Source organism: Quercus robur, chromosome 9 (genome assembly GCF_932294415.1).
Source record: "Quercus robur chromosome 9, dhQueRobu3.1, whole genome shotgun sequence".
NCBI classification, from domain to species: Eukaryota; Viridiplantae; Streptophyta; class Magnoliopsida; order Fagales; family Fagaceae; genus Quercus; species Quercus robur.
This window is the reverse complement of record NC_065542.1, coordinates 33,735,573-33,750,710: the sequence shown is the minus strand read 5'-3', so window position 1 is coordinate 33,750,710 and position 15,138 is coordinate 33,735,573. Positions and strand designations below refer to the sequence as shown.

The 15,138-nt window shown below is 34.0% G+C and overlaps 1 pseudogene; it reads right to left on the bottom strand.

Annotated features, from left to right (window-relative positions):
* Positions 1–6,430: 6,430 nt before the first annotated feature.
* On the bottom strand, positions 6,431–11,403 carry LOC126698154 (metal transporter Nramp5-like; annotated as a pseudogene).
* Between the last annotated feature and the right edge of the window lie 3,735 nt (positions 11,404–15,138).

The following is a 15,138-nucleotide window of genomic DNA, read 5'->3' as shown; positions in this document are numbered from 1 at the left end:
TTTCAAAAGTGCCGGGAAAGGCATATGCCTTATACCAGCACTTTTGAAAGCGCTGGCATAGGCATCACTTATTCCAGCGTTCTCAAAAGCGCTAGTATAGGTCTTGAATTAATATAATTTTAAAAACCTATACCAGCACTTTTGAAAACGTTGGCATAGGCAGCACATATTCTAGCGTTCTCAAAAGCGCTGGTATAGGTCTTGAATGAATATAATTTAAAAGGCCTATGCCAGCGCTTTCAAAAGCACTGGTATAGGTCCTTTTTTTTAAAAAAAATTTAGCACCTGTAATGTACCTAAAATTCATATTTTCCAATACCTATTTTATAGCAACTGTAATGAATCACAATTCATATTTTCCAATAGCAAATACAATACCACATTAAACCAAGAAACTAAATATATTTAATTATACCATATCAATAATTACATCCCAAATGTCAAGAATTTTATACACAAGATAATACATCCCAAGTGTCTAGAATGTTATGAACAAAATAATACATTTTAAACAACTATGTACAATGTCTTGCACAAAAGAATACATTCTAATTGTCTAGAATGTTATAATAAAATTTCCAACTATGATGTGTATATATATATATATATATATATCAAAGTTTGAAACTTTATTATAAAAATCAAAATGTCATAGTAACTATTCCAAAATAGGTGCCCAAAGTATCGCCTACTGCGTATTATCAAATGATAAGCGCTGAGCACCAGGACACTGGATATCCACTACAGAATCACCATGACCATCACCATCCTACGAATTTAGAAACACACAATGGATTAGTGTACTAAACAACAGAGTTAGTAGCTGAATGACACAATATCACTAGTATTACTACCAAGTGCCACATTAGCAATTAAAACACACTCAAAATGACTGATTTTAGTTAAGCATATCAATTGGGTATTAGTCTCAATAAATTTCTCAAAAAGTGATTAGTGAGCAATTTATGCAAAAGATTCAATAAGTGATTACTTACAAATAAGTACGAAACAACCATCAATACAAAGAAAAAGAAAATGTTTTCCAAGCTCCCAGTCACAAAACCACAATATAGTTAATAACTAAAATAAGTTATAATGAGGATTTAATAAACAACATAAAAAAATATTTACAAAAAAAAAAAAAAACTTATGGGGTGACTTTAAATTCAAGATAACTTTTAAAAACCCATAAATTTACCTTATTTTATTAATAAGCCTGAGTCTAAACTCTAAACAAGCTTAATTTCATTTTTGGAATGAATGAGTTTACCTCACTTTGCTGCTTGCAATAATTCAGGGACAAATAAATTTTTTTTTCCTCTATTTGAGGTGGTTGTAATAATCAAGCGTTGTAAGACCGCCTGAATGATCAGTTGATTATTTGGCTGTTAAACTTTTTTTTTTTTTTTTTTTAATTTTTTACTTATAAACATGGGTGTATAAGATTCTTTGAGGTAGTCTTTTAATACCATACTCACATCAGGGTAATTACAAGAAAGTTTTGTTTTGGGATGATTTAAAGTGTCGGTTAAAAGACTTAAACTCAGAACATTAGATCATATGAACCTGAAAATCACTAGATTAACTCAATGGGTAACTTAGCTGTTCCTACCTGCTGCACATAGATATTTTCTCTTTAAAAGTTCTTGTCAAATTCTAGGCCACTACTTGGGCATATTGTCCTCTCTCTGATCACTCATTTACTTAGAACCTTGGTATATTCCTGTACCTCATTACAGCACTTGATTCTCATCTTCAATCACACTACTAATATATTAGTCCAGAAAGTCATAACACATCAAGCAAAATAGACTTGACTTGACATGACACCCTCCTACTAATAAATAAATAAACACTAATACAATCTAAATTAGATAGTAAAAGAAGTAATTATAAATCATAAACAAAAAAAATCTTTATTACTATTATTTTTTGGTAAAATAACTAAAAAAAATCTTTATTTGGATAGAGCAGGTGACCAACAATATTTAGCAAACAGAAAAAGTTTTCCAAAGACATGACCACCCAATTAACCCATTTCATAGCAAAATTCATTAGATCAAAACTCACCAATCACCTACTCACACAGACACACACAAAAGAGCATCATATACTATCCAATAACCCATTAACTTTATAAATTATCCATAAACCATTTAAATATGCTTTCAATTATTTTTTTAAATTATTAAATTCAAGGTTTTTAATATAAATATGCGCTTTAATTATGCAAACTCCCTTTATATTTTTTTAGGCATCTCGTTTTTACATCAGTTGCATAGTTATTTACCATATTTGATTAAATTAATTTTGGACTTATATATGATTTAATTTTTTTTTTTTTAGAAAAATCTAATCTTACACAATATGCATTCATTATATAACTTAAAGTAAAAGGTAACTTTATTTATTAAAAAAATAGAGTAAAACATAATTTGGTGAAACCACGACTTTTAAGCCCAACTTTTACTACATAGTATATGATTTAATTTTAATTAAAATATTTTTTTTCATTAATTTACACATGATTCTTGATTAAGTCGTGCATCGCATGGGCATAATACTAATAACAAATATAGATAGATTAATTTAGAAAATCTAATATAGTGTATCAAATACTTTGTTAGAAAATAATCACACCATTTTAAGAAAGGGTTGTGACTAACATTTATAAATATCATCTATTATTTTTATTTTTCACTTGACAAAAAAAAAAAAAAAAAAATCATCTAATTTTTCTGCACATCATGTGGGCCTGGGATTAGCTAAAATAAAATATAGTAGATGAAACAATATTGGAAGACGTATCAAAGAGTATCACATTACATGCTTTTATGAGCAAATGCCAAAGTAGTTCACATCAGCAAGGTCATTGATTTTGTTCTAATGTGAGGTTAGGCATGAATTCTTGAGTGAAAAATCCAAATATTGAAGTTTTATGTCTCCTAGTAAAAAGTTCAAATAAAATAAAAGAAATAAGCAAGAATTATAGGGCACACAGATAATAAAACAACTAATGAAAGACGTATCACAATCATTTTTGTTGTAAACTATAAGAATTACACTTTTTCACCATTAATTATATCTCATTTTATACTTATCCCCTAAACTACAATAATACACAATTTAACTCTCTAAACTAAAACTCATGTAACACGTGTCTCATTATCAGTTAAATATAATGGAATGTAGCATTAAAAGACCAATTTACCCTTCACTCTAAAACACAAACAATAGAGGGTAAATTGTTCTTTTAATGCTAAATTTTGTTAAACTTAATTTCAAAACAAAAGGCAGGGGATTAAGTAGTAGATGGTTATAGCTTTTTTTTGGAGGGGGGGGGGGGGGTCATAGTTCAAAGGGTAAAATGTAAAATTTAGGAGTCAATCATGCATTTCAAATTTTCAATACAATAGTTACCTACTTCAAATGTCATGTTCAACTCTTTAGGGAATGCACAACCTACTCTCAATCATCCAATGCTTTGACTTGTATATGGTTCTAGCTCTAGGTCAGGTTTTTTTTTTTAAAAAAAATTAAAAAGAAAAAAAAGGAGAGAGAGAGAGAGAGAGAGAGAGAGAGAGAGAGAGAGAGAGAGAGAGAACATTATACAAGTTCTAACCACACATTACATTATTTACAAAATATCTCACTTTTTATAATAATTGAATGTAAAATGCATTATATTATCTAAAAAAAATGTATAAAATTTAAAACACTTTCAAATAACAAATTCTAACCACACATTACATTATTTACAAAATATCTTACTTTATATAATAATTGAATGCACAATGCATTATATTTCCTGAAAAAAATTCATAAAATCTAAAACACTTTCAAATAACAAATATCTATAGATTAATTTAGAAAATCTAATATATTGTATCAAAAACTTTGTTAGAAAATAATCACGTCATTTTAAAAAAGGATTGAGACTAACACTTATAAATATCATCTATTATTTTCATTTTTCACTAAACAAAAAAACAAATTAAATCATCTAATTTTTTCGCACATCACGTGAGTTTGCGATTAGTTAAAATAAAATATAGTAGATGACACAATATTGGAAGATGTAACAAAGAGTATCACATTACATGCTTTTATGAGCAAATGCCAAAGTAGTTCACATGAGCAAGCTCTTTGATTTTGTTCTGATGTGAGGTTAGGCATGAATTCTTGAGTGAAAAATCCAAATATTGAAGTTTTATGTCTCCTAGTAAAAAGTTCAAATAAAATTCTAAAATAAAAGAAATAAGCAAGAATTACAGGGCACACAGATAATAAAACATCTTACGAAGATATATCACAATCATTTTTGTTGTAAACTATAAGAATTACACTTTTTCACCATTAATTATATTTCATTTTACACTTATCCCCTAAATTACAAGAATGCATGATTTCACTCTCTAAACTAAAACTCATGTAACACGTGTCTCATTATTAGTTAAATCTAACGGAATCTAGCATTAAAAGACCAATCTACCCTTCCCTCTAAAACATAGACAATATAAGGTAAATTGGTCTTTTAATGCTAAATTTTGTTAAACTTAATTTCAAAACAAAAGGTAGGGGATTAAGTAGTAAATGCTTATAATTCCTTTTTTTTTTTTTTTTGGGGAGGGGGGGGGGGGGTGGGGGAGAGCTATAGTTCAAGGGGTAAAATGTAAAATTTAGGAGTCAATCGTGCATTTCAAATTTTCTATACAGCAGTTATCTACTGTCAAATGTCATGTTCAACTCTTCAGGGAATGCAATGCGGAGCTCTTTGCTATAACGGTATGGACAATCTGGTTTAGGCACAATGCAATCCGACTAACTCCTACAGGCTTTCCAATCGATCAAGTTCAGCAGCGAGCTATTGATTCCCTACTGGAGTTCTGAGCTACCCAGCCAAGGAAACAACCAACTCCACCTTGACCATTGTCCAAATAATCCTACAAGATGGTTCACCCTCTCTTGCTCCATTTGGTCTTCTAATTAGAGATGCCAAAGAAGCACCAACTTTTTTACTTGTATCAGTTATTTGCATGTTGGTAGAAATGGAAATTCTGTTGCTCACAACCTAACTAGATATGCATGTCATATCACTGGTTTTTTTGTTTGGATGGAGGATGTTCCATTCCAAACCCTTGCAGTGTATCACGCTGATATTCCTATTTCTTAATAATATTCATGTACTCTTTCTCAAAAAAAAAAAAAAAAAAAAAATCTCTTTAGGGAATGCACAACCTACTCTCAATCATCCAATGCTTTAACTTGTATATGATTCTAGCTCTAGGTCAGGTTTTAAAAAAAAAATTAAAAATGAGAGAGAGAGAGAGAGAGAGAGAGAGAGAGAGAGAGAGAGAGAGAGAGAGAGAGAGAGAGAGAGAGAGAGAGAGAGAGAACATTATACAAGTTCTTAATTTTATGATTCAATTACTTTTGGTGATCCATTTATGTGCTAGAAGCGAAAATGGCGGAAAAGGGTTAAATGGATCAGTCAAGAAAGCTTAAATTCGAAATAGGAATTATTTTTTCCCAAAGCAAAGTACTATCAAATTAGTGTTTGAAATAGATCTGGTTGATTAGGTACTTGTCCAACTACTTGGTAAATTTGTCACAACTATTGGAGTTTTTTGGGTAACAGCCCCATCTCTTGGAAGTTCAAGAAGTAAACTAGTGTCTCTCACTCCTCTGCTTAAGCCGAATATTATGTCATGACCTCCACATGTGAACTCATTTTGCTTCAATAGCTTCTCAGGGACCTTGGCATCAACCATAATGGCCATATGAGACTTTATTGTGACAACAAAGTAGTACTCCATATTCTTGTTAGTCTCATTATCATCTGCTAGCAAACTGAACATATTGAATTGGATTGCCACCTTATTTATGAAAAGATTAAAGCTAGATTAATATGAACTTCTCGTATTGCTGGCTTTTGCACTAAGCCTCTTCGCAAAGATCAATTTTGTCACCTTGATTACAAGTTTGATATTCATGCTTTAACTTGAGGAGAGGGTTGGGAAACAGAATATTCAGATCAGTATTGGGATTTCACCAACTAACAAACCAAATATTTCCTTTTTTAATTTTGTTGACTGACTTATTGAAATCAAACCTCTAAAATTTCTCCCATTTTCTCTCCTCATTCTCCTATATCACAAGGAGACTTAAGTTTATCAATGATTTATCATGAGACTAAATAGCTATTATGAAAATTCGAATTTCTTTAAAGGCAAACTAAAAGGTTCAACATAAACTTACAATTGAATAATGGAAACTACAATAGGTGGTTCGAAATTACATACAATTTCCATAGAAGGAAAGCCTTAGATGAACTCGAAGAAAGTTCAAGTCACATTTAACTTGGAGCTCCCTACCACTAACAATATACCTTGGCTTGGCTGTTGTTGCATTTGATCTAGAAAAAAACCCTTCACTCTGGTAGTGGGATATCAGCAGATCTTCTCTGTAAGGAATGTGATCCAACTCGTCCACCACACAAGAATTGCCTAGCTCGTGTTCCACGTTGTTTTGGGCTACTGGGTGGACATGCTTTACAGGCTCAACAAATGTTACAATAGTGTCTTTTCAGAAGGTAAGATAGATGACTGCTAAGATATAGATGAGCATTAAGGGAAACACTAGGAGGCCAACGTACACATTTGCAACCTTTGGTAAATTGTTGTGAAGTAGCCAACCGACAAAGCCTGTGCTCAGGTAGTAGATGTTGATGCCAACGATTCCCTTCCCTAGGATCCACGAGATCACAATAACCTACAGGCATAATTGTTCGATGCTTAGATAATAGAAGGACGTTTGCCTTACTCTTTCTTTCTTTCTTCTTTTGTGTGTAAGAGAAACAAAAATGTAGTTGTTTTCTTTAATGCTTTGCTTGCTTTGGCCATCTAATTTTATTCTTTTAAACTTAGATATGGTTACCTAGATGTTTTAAATTATGTTTTTCAATTAAATTCAATCATGTCACTGTATTGATTAATAAACCATCTAGTTAAATTTAATTGTCATTAATTTTGTTTATACTATATTGAGCAATGTAGTCATATAATTGAATTTAATTGACGAATCTAAAATATACGTATGAATTGCACTTATGAGCTTTATAAATTCAGCCTATCACCCTAGTCAAGACCCACTATAATGATTGTACCTCAATTAGTCATCTAAAAGCAAAAGTAGAAAGGGACTGGCTTATGTCCAATGGCTAGTTGCCACTGGACACGTTAGGATATGGACACGTGTCCGCATCACAATGTGTCCAGTGGCACTGGCTACTGGACACAAGCTCCACCCAAAGTAGAAAAAAGAAACAAAAGTAAGTAAACAACGTATATATATTGAATTCTTGTGTGGTCCCATGTTGGTGGCACTGCTACTGAATTTTAGGAGGTGGATTAAAGCAAATGGAAGCTCAAATGAAAGTATCATCTGCAAAGCAAAAGCCCATTAAATTTTTATCCTATGTTTGAATATAGGTATCAATGTTAAAAAAAAACAAACAAACAGAGATCACAAGTTACAAACCGATGAGATGATGATAAGTTGGGCTGTACCTTTAGATCCTCCAATAATGGAAACAATAAGACTAGGTGTAATGGCAATACACCTTGTCATTAGGTTTCTAATCCATTTTTTCATATTAAGATCCAAGAAACCCTATAAAAGCCACACCATCCTTAAATTAATTAAAATTTAATCCCAATTAATTAGGGTAGCTTCACATGATATAAACATATATGTTTGTGTGTGCATGTTGTATGTTTAATTTTCAAGACCTGCATGATGAATTGCCTTGCATAAGTGCCTGTGATGGTGGAGCTTTGCCTTGAGGCTAGTAATGCAATGGCATAAATGGTTGAGCTTGACCGACCCAATACATTCTACACACATAAATCAATAAAATTATAAAAAAAAAAAAAAATTATGTTTGACCTTGTGCATAAACATTCTAATTGCATTCAAATTGATAGACTACTATTTGTCCCAAAAGTTTAAATTAAAAAAAAATGGTTGAATTTAATTATTTAACCATTATTCTAATGTAAAATAATTTCATATATATAAATTTGAACCTTGAGAAGGAAAGAGGTTGAGTTGAGGTTAAGATCATTGCATTGATTTGCAGTCTCATTTGAGATGTTATTGGCTGAGCAAACGGTGCCCGATACAGAGACAATTGCAACATTAATTAGAAATGCAACAAACAATGCGAATCCGCTCTCTATTAGGAAATATCGACATGCATCTTGTGATATAGCACGACAAGGCAGAACACAAGCATTTTGACACATTAGCAAAAAGCAATTATTTTGGAAAATAAAGAAAGCATTTATCTGTCCTTTACAATTTAATAAATTAAACTAGTTTTACCATTTATGATTATGATAATTACTGGAGTTTGGAGCTCATTTGTATATAATTTGTTTTTTTTTATTAAATTACAGATTACATCTTCTAATTTGTCTAAAATTCAATTCAATCTTGTAACTTCTGAAATATTCATACTAGTAAAAAAATTTATACTTTGATTCAATGTAGTCTTTCCATCTAATTTCGTTCGACAGTGCTGTTAGGTGTCTTAAAAACGATGTCGATTGATTTAGAAATTAAAAAAAAAAAAATTCCAAAATTACATTGTTTTGGGACATTTAACTGGCTACCAGCCTAACGTAAGGACTACATTGAAAACGAATGGATGTTATTGGAGTAAATTGAATAAATCAAAAGTTATATACTAAATTGAATTTTAAATAAAATTAAAAGGGGCAATTTGTAAGCACTAGGTTCTTACATTGATACCATGGACAGAATTTGGTATTTTCCTAGATAGCACAAGAGCCGAGTGGAGAAAGAGATTGTGCCTATTGATCAAAAGAAATGGAATAAATAATAAGGTATAAGTGTATAACACAAATTAATTATTAGAAGGAAGAAAATAAATAGTTATTATGAAATAATGAAATGATATATATTTAATGAAGTAGTAAATAATGTACGGCATGACCCAAAAGTGCTATGGCACCCCCGGTGGCTCCTTGGCCACTGAGCTTGGGTATAAACATTCCCTTTAGCACAGCAACTGCTAGAGGCTTTACATAACCCATTTCTCCAGAGAAACATGCAGCCATTACGAAGACCAGTATTGTTATCAGCAATTCCAGCTTCCTAACCTACCCCACCAAAAATGTTTTAACAAGAATTAAAACTATAGTGGAAAACGGGTAGCAATATGAAATTCAACGTTTTGAACTCCAAGGAGTAGCATGCATAACGCTTGAGACCTAGGCCTAAAGCTCCCAATTTTGTAATGGTTTTATTCCTTTAAGATAAATTATCAAAGAAGTTAATACCGTACCAGAGGTTGTATCTGTTTGGCCACCGGTACGATATATTTTGGATACCGGTCAATACCGGTATACCGTTTCGGATTTACTGTTATTTTATATATTATATATATATACACACACAAAAAAGAAGAAGAGGGAAAACGGTTAATGATATTGTCAGTACAACAAGAATCATGTCTACCAAACTAACATTTAGAGCCACATTGCCATTCCAGATATTGAGTATGTGTAGAAAAGAAAGAAAAAAGCCCAACACTTTTTTTATTCTATTTTTCTCTTCTCTTGTCCCACATTTATTTTATTCTACTGTTGCACGCCTAAAGCTAGTTGCCTGCCAACCTATCATTCCTATTTCTAAGTTCCAACACATCATAGCTTCACACGCTATCTCTTTACAACCACACATTACCTCTTCCTCTTTCAAATTAATTTTGTCTTCAGTCTTCACTTTTTATTTCATTTCTTCCCCATTAGTTACAGATCTCTCTCTCTCTCTCTCTCTCAGTATCACACGATTCACATTAGTCTAACTCTTTTAAGTCTATTTTTTTCTTCACTTCAAACTGATTTCCAGTGCATGAATCACTGACGCCTCTCCTCACCACCAATCGGTATTTCGTTGTCACCGGTGTGATAAAGAGGAGGCAAAGAGGGATAGAAGTTTAGTGTGGTGTGAGAAAAGGTACCGGTCCGGTATCCACTAACTGGCCGAAATAGCCAGATTTCGTCGGTACGACCGGTATTTTTTTCGATATGAAACAAGGGAGGTATTTGTACCGGTGCACTAGTCGGTACGGTATATACCAGTTGTACTGGTTGGTACGGTACGAAATTGACTTCCTTGTAAATTATCCCAATATCAAGTAGGCCTTGATTTTTAATGTTTCAATTTATATTTCACCAAATATATATGTAATTTGTTTGATTTTTTTTAGGTGGAGCATAAAATAAAGTGAAATACAAAAGAAAATTTTTATCTACCTCTCCTACAAAGTAAGAGTAGGTATCTCATGCAGAATTCACTCGCTCTCAGTGTGAAAATTCCACATATCTCAATGACTCATGTTGTGTAAGAGATTATACATCTACTTGAAGTCAGGGTGATCTAAGCATCTATTTGTGTCTCATAATTTTAAAAATTCGGTTTCAACTTTCAAGTGAAGTTGCCAAAAACAAAGAAAAAAAAAATGCTAAGATTTATATTCTAACGCGTGTCACAAAATAAGAAATCGTTTTCAACAGATCGATTAGTGTACTAATTTACTTGTTTGACTTAGACAGCAAGATTCACGGAGCAGCAAATTCTAAAGACACAGGTCATTATCCACGCAATAAAAATTAAAAAAACAAACAAAATACTTAAAAGTCTAAAACAATGATGGGAAAAAAATAAAGTAAAAACTAAAGTCAAACAAACAGTTAAAATGCATACATTATTAGTAATTAATTCACAACTTGGTAGATAAATATGCTTCATTCGAGTCAAATAACGTGAAAATTCTTTTGACTAGTAGTACTTGATGGCAACAGAGGGTGTAGTATCATTAGGATTAAAAAACAATATCACTGTGAAGGGATTCAAAATTTTAGAGGGGCATTATGCATCAATGATTAAATGTTTAGGGATAAGAATTGGGTATAGTGTTTTTGTGCAGTAAACTAGTTGTGATATTGTCAGTTTTTAGACCCCTTGAACAATTGATTAAACCTAGGTAATTAGCCAAGTGATTACTTAGTCAAATTAACAAGTCTAGATTATCACAATATAAAAGATCATGCAAAGCAGCGAAAAATAAATAAGACAATGATATGATCACCCAGGAAACCAAACCGGTAAAAACCTGGGGAGGATTTGACCTAGCTATCCTCAAGGTAAACTTGAATCCACTATCCTGAAAGAATCGAAGTTCATATAATAAGACTTACAAGCCCCCACACTCGACTTCTTATTGCTACCAACCAGTAGAACTTACTGACACGACCACGTGCAAGCTCCGAATCCACGGATTCCTTCTTTCTTGGATTTACCACCAGATACAAGCACACCCGCTTGTGTTTTCTTTAAGCTTTAATGGCAGCAACTGAATTGATCATCAAGGCGTAGATAAATCTTTTCCTTGAAAATCCTAAGTTTGTGTAAAGGAAAGCTTTTCTAGATCTCACAAGAGATTTACACAAACCGCAAATATGAGCAACACTAAAACGTGGCTAGGGTTTGCCTTTTATACTTAGGACAAATAAGAAACCCTAAAAACATTTTAGAACAACTAGGGCTAAGTTGGACGAATCTGCAGAAAAGCATTCTGCCCGAGTTTCGATCGATCGAGCCTGTCTTTCGATCGATCGAGCCAGGCCGAAAGGCACAATCCTTTCCTGCTTTAACTCGATTCCAACTTTACATAGATGCACAACTTTGAGCTAGTTTTAAACACTTCTAAACACATTGTTTTGATCATGGTTTGCCAACAATACATATTAGAGTTCTAAATACATAAAATCCTAAACTTTAGAACCTAACAGATATATACAAGTCACACGTGACAAATGTTCGATATAGATTCATATCCTAATAAATTCAATGCACGAAAAAACTAGATCAAGTCATTTTCCTGTTAAAAGAGGGTTCCAAAAGCTAGAGACAGAGTCAATAGTCTTCCCCTCCCCCCCAATTGTATCCGTGTATAAACAAACTGTACTACTTGCAAACTATGTAATAAAACCTAACTATATGTCACACAACGTGTGTAGTTTTTTTTTTCTTCTTCTTTTTTGTTGTTGTTGTTGCTGCTGCTAAATACCGTAAGTGGATGGTTGAGAATAAAAATATTATACACATTTCTTAAAAAATTAAATGGCCATAAAAACGTACGTATATAGTTAATAGTTGGCCATAAAAATATTAGACTCAATTAAAAATAAAATAATAATTAACAGCTAGCCAAAAATGTACGTAGATAATTGATGGTTGGCATAAAAATTGTAAGGGACATATTTTTATGTAATTGGCATATCATTTGACAAAATGTACTTTACTTGTATTTGAGTAAATCTAAGTATGTTCAAGATGATCATTACAAGTAGTTACATTAAAGACATGAAGATTACTAAAGAAAAGTGCAATCTGCAGGTCTCGATACCTCCTCGACAGAAGCTCGATTTGTCGAGATTCATTAAAACTCGACACCTGTCTCAATCTATCGAGCTTACAGGATTCAGACTATAGCCAGCAATGTTTTTATTCTAAAAAACTATTTGTTTATGGGTGTTGAGGTCCAAAAAAATCACAGCACCCAAGCCCAAAGAAATAACATAAGGGGCCATAGAAAATGAAAAGAGGTGGTAAGCCCAAACGGCTTGAAGCCCAAAAACCATAAAGAAAGACAAGCCCTAAAGCCTATAAGAAAAGAAAGAAGAAAAAGAAAAGAGGCCCAGATCAGAAGATTGGAGAAGAACCAGCGTAAAAAAGCTGAGTCGGGATTGCCAAGGCGTATAGCACAGCCAAGACAGGATTAAGACAGTTCAAAGGAAAGCCAAAAGAACACAAGAAATAGAGGGTAGATACGTCCTTCTCAGGTACCAGAGATCCAGCAAGAAAAAGAAGAAAGTCTAGAGTGACCTCTCACAACGCAAATGAACGGTACCTCGGGGAATTAGAATAAAGAGCTATAAAAAGGGAAGTAGCAGCAAAAAACTTTCGAACCAACAGAGTGGGATTCTACTCACTTGGGAAAAAAGATAAAGAGGAAGGACGGCCAAAAGCTGAACCATAAGGAATGTGACATTAGAAACAAGTGCACTCTGAAATGGATAGTCAGCCATGGGCTTTTGAAGAAACAACACCAAAAGGAAGAAAAAAAATGAGAAACAAGGAAAGCTCAACCTTCTGGGCGATGGGCACAAAACGGGCTCTGGTACCTAGGGGGCAAAACAGGGGAATCAATAGTTCCCCGGGACTCTAGAATAACAGTATAAAAAGGGGGGAAGGCAGTCGGCAAAGGAGAGGAATAAGTGTGAAGAAAGCAATAAAAAATTACAACAGAATCATTGAGAAAGTTCTGTGGAGAAAAACTCAAAGAAATTAGTAAACTATCTCCAGGTGTCTTAGAAACAGCCACTATAGCACATACTTGGATTCAAAAAGATTCAAACTTTGCAAGTCTTGGAGGCTCGAATAGCCATCTAAGTCTGTAATTTTTGAGCTTACTTGAATCTTGTATCACGTCTTAGTGAGCACACTGTAATCATAATAAAGAAAATTTAATGAAGTATTTCTTATTAATTTGAGGATCCCTAACCATTGCTTTGTATTCCTTTTGCTGTTTTATTTGTCGTTCAATACAAATATCCTCGTTTCCTAGTTTATGTGTATTGTAGGAAGCATGCCCTGTGCACCACTTGGTTCTTAAACAGCCCTTTAGCTGTGGTGAATCAAAGTCTAGTCCACCAAACTATAATTATTTGGCCCGGGATCCTTGGGCCTGTGTGCTAAAAAAAAAAAAGCATTCTCACATTTTGGCGACTCCGCTGGGGACTAGGTAAAGAAGAGGGAAGAAGCAATCTCTTCACAGAGCATGCCTTCAAGACAAAGGAACAGCAAAGGTACTAATATGCCACTTGTGGCCTCTGAGCCCGTGGGAGAAAACAGAGTAGCTTCCAGACAGAGGGGCGAGGTACCCCTGATGGAGCAGGAGGTTGTGTCAGAACAAAGGCACGCAAGGCAGGAGCCAGACCCCATGGCTTGAATGACAGTGAAGTTGAAGGATTTGGAGCAAGAAGTTCGCCTTCTCAAAGAAGGCAGGACATAGGAAATCAGAGACAATGTTCCCCCTGTGGGTAACCAAGACAGAACTCAACTAGAAGAAGGGTCAGCAGTGGGAGGGAGAACCAACCCCCAGCACCTAACACTGGTAGACGTCAGTGCCCTTCTGGAGCAAGAAAGGAAAAAACTTTTGGGGATCCCCAAGCAATTCTCTCTTGATCCCCCATTTCCACCAGAACTCCTTGGCAAGCCATACCCCAAAGGGTATGAACCCCCAAAATTCCATCCTTTTGACGAAAGAAATGGAAGCGCTGTGGAACACGTGAGTAGGTTCATTCACACTATGGGCCCCTACGCAGGAGACAGAGAACTATGTCTAAGAGAATTTGCTAGATCTTTAGTGGATAGAGCATATACTTGGTACACCACGCTAAGACCTGGGTCAATTAAAACCTGGGATGAAATGATGGAGAGATTCTATGCAAAGTATTACCCCGATGAGGACAAGATCACTTTCCAAAGCCTTCAGATGGTAAGGCAATGGCCTGGGGAGGATCCTATCCAGTTCATTAAAAGGTTTGAAGATGTGTCCCTAGATTGTTATGAGGACCACGAAGAAAAAGAACTCGTAGAAACCTGTATATCCAACATGCTTTTCAATTATAGACTCAACCTCGAAAATTTATACATCGCACAGTTTGCTGACCTGTTATATAGAACTAGAAGGACAACACAAACTATGAGGACAAAAAGGATGCCAGTATCCCAAGCCATGACAGCATCAGTGGGAAAGAAAAGGAAGAGGCCTGACTAGAAGGCGTTTGAGGAACCACCAGTGATCCCATGTACCACAGAGGAGTTAAACCATGTCCTGGACAAATGGATTGGAGATGGAGTTGTTAGGCCATTTACTGTGCCCAAGCAACCAACTGAGGAAGAAAGGAAGAACCTTTTGTTTTGCAGGATCCATAATTATGTCAAGCATTCCATCAAGGATTGTTGGACCCTTCCTAGACT